Source organism: Schistocerca americana, chromosome 4 (assembly GCF_021461395.2).
Source record: "Schistocerca americana isolate TAMUIC-IGC-003095 chromosome 4, iqSchAmer2.1, whole genome shotgun sequence".
Lineage (NCBI taxonomy): Eukaryota > Metazoa > Arthropoda > Insecta > Orthoptera > Acrididae > Schistocerca > Schistocerca americana.
Window position 1 is genome coordinate 489582045 of NC_060122.1, and position 13461 is coordinate 489595505.

Consider the following 13461-nt stretch of genomic DNA (forward strand, 5'->3'; position numbering starts at 1 on the left):
GTAACGTTCCAGGCAATTTCATTCTACTACTCTGAACCAGTATTCAAGAAAACTGAGTGCTGATAACCTCGTTGAGCGCCCCTAAACTACAAACACATACAAGAAAACTGAGTTGACTGCAAGGCAAAAGGTATCTCGTACTGGTTTGAGGAGTCACCGAACACCTCTAAAAAGTAAATTAAAAAGGACAGAAACTACATGGCGCAACAGAATTAAATGACCACTTTTTCGAAACCCCGTAATTGTGTTCCCTTGCGACGCAAAAGTTTGTCACACAGGTGCTACATCCTTCTTCTGTAAAGATGCAAGAGACAGGCGCTCTGCGAAGTACCCTCTGGTGGACACATGGAAAAAAAGGCCTCAGCTCAGAAGTGCATGTGACCTGTAAGGTGGGTCGGTGATGGCACATTGGTCCCAAATTTATAGCGTTTAAGGTCGGTGACAGTGTTGCATCTTTGAACTCTCCGCGGTGTTATCTTTCAATAACATAACGTAAGTGCTATGGTTATCGGTGTGGTCCTGACGTACCTGGATACTGAAGGTAATCGACTGTTGCATAGAAAGTATGTTTTGCAGATATCTTATCCGCTGAAAACATTTGGTGGCGGTTTGCCGAGAGTCTGGCGTGCAGCACTCGCCAGTCGCTGTCATTGACGAACTCTGGCAGAGTTAAAGCATCATGGTATGACGTATCTTTCATTCAAGCTTATTTCGACTCGGTTCCCACTCAGGTTAAGCCGATCTTGTTGCCAGTTGTGGTAGCTCTGTGTACTAAATTTCTCACTCTATATATCCTCAAATCACATACAGATTTAATGTATATTCTTCCCTCTTTACAGTGTACCGACACACAATATGTAAATTTCGTTGCTATCCTTCCCTGTGTTGCAAATTCAACAAACAGCACTGTAGTATTTGCCTCTGTAGGTGACATCGCGAACACAGGTTAGTGTGGAACCAATTGGTTCGAATCCCGAATATGGAATAAATTTTGATTATCCGTTTTCGGCAAGCAGAGCAGTAATCCAAGGATAAAAAGTACACTGACAAAACATGGGACATTATGATTCAGAATTTTAGTGTCGCCCACGAATATCCATGAAATTGAGTCACATCTTCCGAAGTGGATTTAATGGGTTGTTGGCAGATGTGCTCTGAGGAGGGCGTGTGTGTTTTAGATGAGTAGCTTAACGTCGAACATTCTGATCAACTGCATTAGATATCTACATTTCAATCTACATACGTACTGTAGAATTTGTCTAATTTAGTCATCAATTTACGTAGAAAGCTGAAGAACATCTCTATAACCTTCGCTTAATACCGGTTTTTGAATTTTGTAAGTAAGATGACGCAGAATAATTTGGGCTTATCTTCAAGAACCCCCCATGAACCATGGACCTTGCCGTTGGTGGGGAGGCTTGCGTGCCTCAGCGATACAGATAGCCGTACCGTAGGTGCAACCACAACGGAGGGGTATCTGTCGAGAGGCCAGACAAACGTGTGGTTCCTGAAGAGGGGCAGCAGCCTTTTCAGTAGTTGCAAGGGCAACAGTCTGGATGATTGACTGATCTGGCCTTGTAACAATAACCAAAAGGGCCTTGCTGTGCTGGTACTGCGAACGGCTGAAAGTAAGGGGAAACTACAGCCGTAATTTTTCCCGAGGGCATGCAGCTTTACTGTATGATTAAATGATGATGGCGTCCTCTTGGGTAAAATATTCCGGAGGTAAAATAGTCCCCCATTCGGATCTCCGGGCGGGGACTACTCAACAGGATGTCATTATCAGGAGAAAGAAAACTGGCGTTCTACGGATCGGAGCGTGGAATGTCAGATCCCTTAATCGGGTGGGTAGGTTAGAAAATTTAAAAAGGGAAATGGATAGGTTGAAGTTAGATATAGTGGGACTTAGTGAAGTTCGGTGGCAGGAGGAACAAGACTTCTGGTCAGGTGACTACAGGGTTATAAACACAAAATCAAATAGGGGTAATGCAGGAGTAGGTTTAATAGTGAATAGGAAAATAGGAATGCGGGTAAGCTACTACAAACAGCATAGTGAACGCATTATTGTGGCCAAGATAGATACGAAGCCCACACCTACTACAGTAGTACAAGTTTATATGCCAACTAGCTCTGCAGATGACGATGAAATTGAAGAAATGTATGATAAAATAAAAGAAATTATTCAGATTGTGAAGGGAGACGAAAATTTAATAGTCATGGGTGACTGGAATTCGAGTGTAGGAAAAGGGAGAGAAGGAAACATAGTGGGTGAATATGGATTGGGGCTAAGAAATGAAAGAGGAAGCCGCCTGGTAGAATTTTGCACAGAGCACAACATAATCATAGCTAACACTTGGTTTAAGAATCATGAAAGAAGGTTGTATACATGGAAGAACCCTGGAGATACTAAAAGGTATCAGATAGATTATATAATGTTAAGACAGAGATTTAGGAACCAGGGGCAGATGTGGACTCTGATCACAATCTATTGGTTATGACCTGTAGATTAAAACTGAAGAAACTGCAGAAAGGTGGGAATTTAAGGAGATGGGACCTGGATAAACTGAAAGAACCAGATGTTGTACAGAGTTTCAGGGAGAGCGTAAGGGAACAACTGACAGGAATGGGGGAAAGAAATACAGTAGAAGAAGAATGGGCAGCTTTGAGGGATGAAGTAGCGAAGGCAGCAGAGGATCAAGTAGGTAAAAAGAAGAGGGCTAGTAGAAATCCTTGGGTAACAGAAGAAATATTGAATTTAATTGATGAAAGGAGAAAATATAAAAATGCAGTACATGAAGCAGGCGAAAAGGAATACAAACGTCTCAAAAATGAGATCGACAGGAAGTGCAAAATGGCTAAGCAGGGATGGCTAGAGGACAAATGTAAGGATGTAGAGGCCTATCTCACTAGTGGTAAGATAGATACTGCCTACAGGAAAATTAATGAGACATTTGGAGATAAGAGAACGACTTGTATGCATATCAAGAGCTCAGATGGAAACCCAGTTCTAAGCAAAGAAGGGAAAGCAGAAAGGTGGAAGAAGTATATAGAGGGTCTATACAAGGGCGATGTACTTGAGGACAATATTATGGAAATGGAAGAGGATGTAGATGAAGATGAAATAGGAGATATGATACTGCGTGAAGAGTTTGACAGAGCACTGAAAGACCTGAGTCGAAACAAGGCCCCCGGAGTAGATAACATTCCATTGGAACTACTGACGGCCTTGGGAGAGCCAGTCCTGACAGTACTCTACCATCTGGTGAGAAAGATGTATGAAACAGGCGAAATACCCTCAGACTTCAAGAAGAATATAATAATTCCAATCCCAAAGAAAGCAGGTGTTGACACATGTGAAAATTACCGAACTATCAGTTTAATAAGTCACAGCTGCAAAATACTAACACGAATTCTTTACAGACGAATGGAAAAACTAGTAGAAGCCAACCTCGGGGAAGATCAGTTTGGATTCCGTAGAAACACTGGAAAACGCGAGGCAATACTGACCTTACGACTTATCTTAGAAGAAAGATTAAGGAAAGGCAAACCTACGTTTCTAGCATTTTTTAGACTTAGAGAAAGCTTTTGACAATGTTGCTGAAATACTCTCTTTCAAATTCTAAAGGTGGCAGGGGTAAAATACAGGGAGCGAAAGGCTATTTACAATTTGTACAGAAACCAGATGGCAGTTATAAGAGTCGAGGGACATGAAAGGGAAGCAGTGGTTGGGAAGGGAGTAAGACAGGGTTGTAGCCTCTCCCCGATGTTGTTTAATCTGTATATTGAGCAAGCAGTAAAGGAAACAAAAGAAAAATTCGGAGTAGGTATTAAAATTCGTGGAGAAGAAATAAAAACTTTGAGGTTCGCCGATGACATTGTAATTCTGCCAGAGACAGCAAAGGACTTGGAAGAGCAGTTGAATGGAATGGACAGTGTCTTGAAAGGGGAGTATAAGATGAACATCAACAAAAGCAAAACGAGGATAATGGCATGTAGTCTAATTAAGTCGGGTGATGCTGAGGGAATTAGATTAGGAAATGGGACACTTAAAGTAGTAAAGGAGTTTTGCTATTTGGGGAGCAAAATAACTGATGATGGTCGAAGTAGAGAGGATATAAAATGTAGACTGGCAATGGCAAGGAAAGCGTTTCTGAAGAAGAGAAATTTGTTAACATCGAGTATAGATTTAAGTGTCAGGAAGTCATTTCTGAAAGTATTTGTATGGAGTGTAGCCATGTATGGAAGTGAAACATGGGCGATAGCTAGTATGGACAAGAAGAGAATAGAAGCTTTCGAAATGTGGTGCTACAGAAGAATGCTGAAAATTAGATGGGTGGATCACATAACTAATGAAGAAGTATTGAATAGGATTGGGGAGAAGAGAAGTTTGTGGCACAACTTGACCAGAAGAAGGGATCGGTTGGTAGGACATGTTCTGAGGCATCAAGGGATCACCAATTTAGTATTGGAGGGCAGTGTGGAGGGTAAAAATCGTAGAGGGAGACCAAGAGATGAATACACTAAGCAGATTCAGAAGGATGTAGGTTGCAGTAGGTACTGGGAGATGAAAAAGCCTGCACAGGATAGAGTAGCATGGAGAGCTGCATCAAACCAGTCTCAGGACTGAAGACCACAACAACAACATCTTCAAGAGTCTGTCACCAGAATCTTTTTAACAGTTCCGTCACACTCTCCCGTGACTCAAACAAACCTGTGACCATTCGTGCTGCCCTTCTATGCATTCATTAAATACCCCTTTTAGTCCTAGTTCTTATGAATCCCATACATTTGAGCAATATTCTACGACAGAACGCGCAAGTGATTTGAATGATATCTCCTTTGTAAACTCACTACATTTATCCAGTAACCTGTCAGTAAGCCAGAGTCTGCTAAATGCTTTATTTACGACTGGTAGTAACTTACATCGAAAAAAGTTTTGGAGCACCCCGATTTCCATAATTCCTGAAGACAGACGTTGACTGTGGATATTGTATCACAGACACAGTCCCTTTGACTGTTCAGAGATGTCACTAAACCTGCCCAAAGATGTAAACAACCATGCATGAGCAGCGCCTATTAGACGTGGAGGGGGAGATCCGACAACCCATAGTTCCAGTCACTCCACAAGGAAGGAGGTACACGGCTCGTGTTGTGTGTAATGCAACCATGCGTAGAAGGTCAATACCGAGGTTCGATCGCGTCTGCATTGTTACTTCGTGCCCGGAAGAGCTCTAAACAAGGGAAGTGTCCAGGCGTCTCGGAGTGAACCAAAGCGATGTTGTTCGGACATGGAGGAGATGAGGCTACTGCTGCAGTGGATGACCGCTACCTACGGATTATGGCTCGGAGGGACCCTGATTGCAACGTCACCATATTAAATAATGCTTTTGGTGCAGCCACAGGACGTCGTGTTACGACTCAAACTGTGTGTAATAGGCTGCATGATGGGCAACTTTACTCCCAACGTCCATGGCAAGGTGCATCTTCGCATCCACGACACCATGCAGCACGTTACAGATGGGTCCAACAAGATGCTGAATGGACCGTTCAGGACTGGCATCACGTTCTCTTCACCAATCAGTGTCGCATATGCCTTCGACCAGACAATCTTTGCAGGCAACCCGGTCAGGCTGAACGCCTTAGACACACTGTCCAGCGTGTGCAGCAATGTGGTGGTTGCCTGCTATTTTGGGGTGGCATTAAGTGGGGCCGACGTAGGCCACTGGCGCCGTAACGGACGTACGATACGTGAATGCCATCCTCCGACGTATAGTGCAACCATATTGGCAGCATATTGGCGAGGCATTCGACTTCATGGACGATAATTTGCGCTCCCATCATGCACTTGTTGTGAATGACTTTCTTCAGGATGACGTCATCACTCGACTAGAGTGGCCAGCATGTTCTCCAGATATGATTCCTATCGAACATCCGGGGATAGACTGAAAAGGGCTGTTTATGGACGATGTGACCCACCAACCACTCTGAGGGATCCACGCCGACTCGCCGTTGAGGAGCGGGACAATCTGGATCAACAGTACCTTGATGAACTTGTGGATAGTGTGCCATCAATGTAAGAGGCCGTGCTACTGGCTATTACAGGTACTGGCGTGTACAGCAATTTGGACCACCACCTCTGAAGGTCTTGCTTTATAGTGCAATGTGTGGTTTTCATAAGCAATGAAAAGGGCAGAAATGATCTCTACGTTGGTCTCTCTTCCAATTTTCTGTACAGGTTCCCGAACTCTCGGAACCGAGGTGAAGAAAAACTATTTTTTGATGTGTGTATATGGTTATTCCAGTTAATATGCGTACAGATGATTATATGTAGGTATTTGCATGAGTTGTTGACTAATTGTAAGTTAGACATATTGTAGTCATAGGAAATATTTCTTTTCGTTTTTCGAACTGCATATTTTACACTGATGTACACTTAAAGCAAATTCCCAACCTTTGTATCACTTTGAAATCTTATCAAGACCCGGTTTATCTTTCTCGAGGTCTTTCAAGGATGCGTTCGGTGTTTAAAAAATATAAATATTTAGGACGCATATACATTGAAGAGCCAAAGAAACTGGCACGGCTGCCTAATATGGTGTAGGCTATCCGCGAGTGCGCAGAATTGCCGCAGCACGACGTGACATGGACTCGGCTAATATCTGAGGCAGTGACGGAGGGAACTGACACCATGAATCCTGCAAGACTGTTGGTTGGTTTTTTTGGGGGGAGAGACCAAACTACGAGGTCATCGGTCTCGTCGGATTAGGGAAGGAATTCGGCCGTGCCCTTTCAAAGGAACCATCCCGGCATTTGCCTCGAGCGATTTAGGGAAATCACAGAAAACCTAAACCAGGATGGCCGGACGCGGGATTGAACCGTCGTCCTCCCGAATGCGAGTCCAGTGTGCTAACCACTGCGCCACCTTGCTCGGTGCAGGACTGTATATAAATCAGTAACAGTACGAGGGGGCGGAGATCTCTTTTGAGCAGCACGTTGCAAGGTATCCGAGATATGCTCAACAATTTTCATGTCTGGGAGTTTGGTGGGCAGCAGAAGTGTTTAAACTCAGATGAGTGTTCCTGGACGTGTGAGATGTCACATTGTCCTGCTGGAATTACCGATATCCGTCAGAGTGTACAATGGACATGAATGGATGCAAGTGATAAGACCGGCTTCTCACGTACGTGTCATCTGTCAGAGTCGTATCTAGACATACCAGGAGTCCCATATAACTCCAACTGCACACGCCCCACACCATTACAGAGCCTCCACCAGCTTGAACAGTCCCCTGCCGAGGTGCAGGGTCCATGCATTCATGAGGTTTCTCCATACCCATACACGTACATCCGCTCGATACAATTTGCAACGAGACTCTCGTCTAACCAGGCAACATGTTTTCATTCATCAACACTCCAATGTCGGTGTTTACGGACCGGGGCGAGGCGTAAAACTTTGTCCCGTGCGGTCATCAAGAGTACACGATTATGTTTTGTTGAATGGTTTGCACGCTGACACTTGTTGATGGCCTAGCACTGAAATCTGCAGCAATTTGCGAAGGGTTGCACTTCTGTCACGTTGAACGATCCTCTTCAGTCGTCGTTGGTCGCGTTCTTGTAGAATCTTTTTCGGCCGCAGCGATGTCGGAGATTTCATTGAAACGCTCGCTAAATCACGCAGGGATAACAGGTAATTGGGGTTGTGGAAAGTGCCAAGGGAGTTGCGATCGGATTCATTTCACAATTGTAATTAATTATCATTTAGTTCACAAATGCACTTTTGAAAGAAATTTGCTTCGCGGCTGTAGACCTTCAGACGCTTTAGAATAAGTTCAATTTTGAAAAGACATGAAACGCAGTTAAATTTACGAATAAGATAAATCGTCTACATATATGAGATCAGCATGCGGAGCGGCTGAAGGCCGCCGCATTAAATCTTCAAAATTACAAATGTACTCTGATGATTACAGAAGGCAGAAGGCCACAATGTTTTAGGATGTTAAAAGGGCTCATGGCCAGCAAGGTACACAGAAAGAGATAAACAAACGCAATAAGATGGCTGAAGGCCGCAAAGTTAATTTCTGAAAATTAAGGAAATATATTTATTGCAACAATCGGTAAAACAACACATTAAGTTTACAAATTTCCTTTTGCTACAACAACGGCGGAAGGCCCACAATAACTTGGTAAAATTTTTCAGAGAAAATTACAATAACCTTTCAAGAGCAAAAGGCAATAATGTTTGGACTTGAAGGAAACTCTGAGAATATGTTTCCAGGGCTGAAGGCCCTCAATTAACTTTGCCCAATTGAAAATATGAAATACAGTAAAGCCCCAAAAAACTTTTTAAAATAACTTACAACATTAACACTGCCAAAGAATAATTAAGGGAAGAGCACTCTGGAGCCTCTAGGGGATCGGTCTGCCCTCCTTCACTTAGGCGAGACGAGCGGTGAGCCCAACTACACTCGATTCGTCCGAACCCAACCAAGGGACAGTCACGGACCGACCGACCAATCACTTGCTTGTCACGACGGAGTACACGACAATTTAAGGCCCCAAGAGGTTACAACTATCACTATCCCCAAATAAACGCGTATGTGAACTCAGCTGCCAAAACTTCACACCATGTTGAGCAGCAACAACCGGTGAGGGAAAGACACTGCCTAAAAATTACATTAGCGGCCAGGGCAGGTAACCAGAACACTAACGGCCAAAAGGCAGAAAATTCCGCTGGTGCACTTAACTATGGATAAATTAATTTAATCAATTCCATCTGACGGCGGCTATCTCTAACACTTCAATCTTTGTTGCTCACAGGAAAACCTGCATAACAGCAGCGCCGGAACCAACAACGTAATGCTCAAACCCACTCAACCTTCAAGTCCTGGGTCGGCGAGCGACGATGCTCGTACCGATCGGACAGCTCCAGACACCCCGACACTGGGCAGAGACCGCCAGCGGCCCAGTCGACTACGCCGCACGGAGATGTCCTCGAACCAACCGACCGACCAACAGTCCACTAAAGGTCAGGCCCGGCTTAAGTGATGGGTGGCGGCATACGGGCGGGCGGGCGATTTCCACGCACGGCTCACTGCTGCTGCAAGCCGGCAACTGACTGGCCCGGGCTGCGCTCCAGATGCGTTGCAACTCCCTGTCAGGGCCCAACTCACGACCCGAACTGCCGCCGTGAACTCTCCTCCTCTCACGTTCCGACTGACTTCACGACAGATGACAACCGGGAAGTAATAGCAGCCGAGCAAAGATCCTATCAGAGGGGATATATCGATACGCGCTACTAGCGCCGATGACGGTCAGGCAAAACAGCAACTCACTAACGCCAGTAATTTAAATCAATGTGGTGAGATGGAAATACGTTAAAACAGGGTGTAATATACCAAATGGTGGGACGGCGAGCCATGCACGGCTCATTCATGTCTTATGGGATTCCTGATATTCACTGTACCGTCCTGAAATGGTCGTACGGGAAAATCCCTACTTCATTGCTACTTCGGAGATGCTGTCTCCCATCGCTGGTGCGCTGACTATAACACCATGTTCACACTCACTTAAATCTTGATAACCTGCCACCGTAGCAGCGTAATCGATCTAACAATTGCGCCAGACACTTGTCTTGTATAGGCGTTGCCGGCCTCAGCGCCATATTCTGCCTGTTTACGTATCTCTGTATCTGAATAGGCATGTCTATACCAGTTTCTTTAGCACTTTAGTGTAAATAAACTAAACCGAAAAACGTAGAAGTATGAAACTTGTGACATATATTTACGAATATCTCAAGTTTAGATTATAGATATTCAGTAAATCCTCCACCAGTGACGGGAACAAGATCAAATCGATACTCAAATTCCTCTCAAATGAAGGGAAGCATGTCCATCGTCACTGATGTTTGGATAGTCCGGGTCCGGTTCTAAAAGTCTTCTGCGTTCTGTGTTAATGGTGGTGAATAAACGTAGCCCTTAATGAAACCCCGCAGGAAGAAGTCCCAGGGCGTGAAATCCGGTGAACGTTGAGGTCAGCTGAGAAGCGCCAAGTCGCCGGCTCTTTGACGATCAACCCAGCGGCCTGGTAGAGTTTCATTCACTCATCCATGCACTTGGCGACTTCAGTGAGAGGGTGCTCCGTACTGTTGAAAAATGAATTTATCCTCGTTCAGTCTCGGAAACAACCAGTTTTGTAACATAACAAGATACTGCTAACCGTTAAGCGCGTTTCCACCAAGGAAGAATAGGCCGTAAACAGATTGACTTTAGGTGAATGTCGTACATTTCCAGTGTGTGCACGTGGATTCTGTAGGTCCCAGATTCGAACACTGTAACTTGTACGGCTTTATAACCAAGCGACATCTCAAAACACCCTAAATTGTCGCAGTCAGTTGTCACTCCCGAATGACAGGACGAGCTTATTTTGCAGGTCTTCGCTGGAAAGGGGTTCGAATTCGTGAGACATTTTCGCCGGAAGCACGTGGGTGACCGAGGCTCTTTCCTTTACATACGCATCCTGTGTTTACAAACTGTCGATACTATGTGCGAATGTCCCATCCATTCGGAGGACCAGTTTGGTACCTCAACCTGAAACATGTTTGCACTGTAATCACGGAATTAAATTTCTCGAATTCTTGAACACAAAATGATTTCTGCTGTGAAGTAGCCGTTTTGCAGCATGTGACGGTAACCAAGCAAACAGAAAACAACCGACATCTATCGACAATTATATACAGGGTGTAAATTTTAAGTTGACAAACCAGAATAACTCGAAAAATAAGCTTCACACGATAAAATGTATAGAATCCAAAGTTGATTATTTTCGACGAGGACATCTGCTGATTCTAAAATTAGCCCGCCACCCTAGCCCCCTGGGGCTGGGGCGGGAGGGGAAGGGAGGCAACTTTAAAATTTGAAATGGGAACCCCCATTTTTATTGCAGAATCAGATTCTACATAAAAAAAACTACGTACATTTTGTCTTAAACATTTGTTTTGATTCTTGGTAGTTGGTTCTGTAATTCACGAAAATCCATGTTCCCTTTTTTGCAAGGAAAATGGTTACGGATAAATAAAAAATACTTATTTACTCTGTAAATTTTGATTCGCTCAAACTAAAATTCTCCTTCTCTCCCCATAGGGTGGGGTTTGAGAGAGAGGAATTATAGTTTTACAAATGGCTCTAAGCACTACGGGACTTAACATCTGAGGTCATCAGTCCCCTAGAACTTAGAACTACTTAATCCTAACTAACCTAATGACATCACACATATCCATGCCCGAGGTAGGATTCGAACCTGCGACCGCAGCAGCAGCGTGATTCCGAACCGAAGCGCCTTGAACCGCTCGACCACAGCGGCCGGAATACCGCCTGGTGGCGTTGCGGGCACGTGACGCGGTAACAAAAGTATGTAAGCGAAGGAGACACGGGCGTGGCTCGTGTAGGCGAAGATACGGGCTGATAATGGGGAAATCCATTGAGATAAGCAACTACGAAAAATGACATTATTATTACACAGAGCCTTTGAACGTGTATCTCGAAAACGGCGAAGCTGGTCGAATGCTCATATGCTACTGCCGTGAGAATCCACGAAAAGAAGTAGGACAGTGAAGCTACCATTAGGCGCTAAATGGTTAGACTTCCACTACTCTTCACGGGACAGGGGTCTTGGGGCTTGTCTGCTCTGTAAAGTGGGATAGATGGTGATCTGTCGCATCTCTGCCGAAAGAGTACAATGTTGGTGCATGTACAAGGGTTTCGGAGCACACCGTTCATCGTACTTTGTTGGAGATGTAGCTCCGTAGCAGATCACTTCTACGTGTTCGTTGACGCTACGACATCGTCAGTTACGATTGCAGTGGGCACGGGACCATAGAGACCAGGCTCTTCGGATGAATCACATTTTTGCTACACTAGGCCGCTGGTCGTCTCCACAAACGCGGTCATCGAGGTGAGAGGCGAGTCGAAACTTGCACGGGCGCAGGGTGGTGGGAGCGGAATTATGCTATGGGAGACTATCTCCTGCGCTTGCATGGGACCTGTGGTAGTAATTGAAGACACGTTGACAGCTGCATGCCACCTGCATTATTGATGTCTTCCCCAATGGCGATTTTTTTTTGGGGGGGGGGGGGGGGTTAGGGCGCACAACTTCAATGGTCATTAGCACCCAGACTACGTTAGGAATGCACCGCGAGTCAAGTTTAAAACAGCAACGAAACGGAAAACACGATAAAAGACAGACTGACAGGCATAGGATTAAAAAAAAACGCATAATCAAATGTCCTTAGAGAGGGTTGTCAAGTTGATAAAATGAAGAACGCGAGCAGCTGCTCGTGGGTCATCCGCTAAAATGGCATCTAGAGTACATGGCAGGCCAAGATCAAGACGCAGTGTGTTAAAATCCGGACAGGACGTTAAAATGTGGCGGACCGTCAGCAATTGCCCACATGGGCAGAACGGCGCCGGCGCAGCCGTCAGCAGATGGCGATGGCTGAACCGGCAGTGTCCAATTCGTAACCGGGCCAAAACTACCTCCTCCCGCCGAGAAGGGCGTGAGGAGGACGTCCAAGCCGCGGGAAGAGGTTTCAAGGCGCGAAGCTTGTTGTCTGTAAGTGCAGCCCAATCGGCATGCCACAGCGATTAAATGCGCCGACAAATGACCCTGCTACAATCTGATGAAAGGACACAACAAGAAGCTGTCCGAGGCTGGAGGACCGCAGCTTTGGCCGCGTCATCTGCAGCTTCGTTCCCAGGGATACCGACATGGCCAGGAACCCACATAAAGCTAACCGGAGAACCGACGTCCACCTGCTGCTGAAGAGAGCGTTGGATCCGGTGCACGAAAGGGTGAACCGGGTACGGATCACTGAGGCTCTGGATGGCGCTCAGGGAATCGGAGCAGATGACATAAGCAGAATGTCGGTGGCGGCAGATGTAAAGAACAGCCTGGTAGAGGGCAAGGAGCTCAGCTGTGAAGACCGAACAATGGCCATGGAGCCGGTATTTGAAACTTTGTGCCCCGACAATAAAAGAACACCCGACCCCGTCATTGGTCTTAGAGCCATCTGTATAAATGAAGGTCATATTAATGAACTTCGAACGAAGTTCGACAAAACGGGAGTGGTAGACCGAACCGGGGGTAAGCTCCTTTGGGAGCGAGCTGAGGTCAAGGTGAACGCGAACCTGAACCTGGAGCCAAGGTGGCGTGTGGCTCTCGCCCACTCGAAAGGTTGCAGGGAGTGAAAAATTAAGGTGTTGAAGGAGGCGACGAAAGCGAACTCCAGGGGGTAGCATGGCAGAGACACACAACCCGTATTGACGGTCGAGAGAGTCGTCAAAAAAGGAACGATAAGACGGGTGGTCGGGCATTGACAGTAGCCGACAGGCATACCGACAAAGCAGTATATCGCGCCGGTAGGTGAGTGGCAATTCACCAGCGTCAGCATGAAGATTCTCGACGGGAC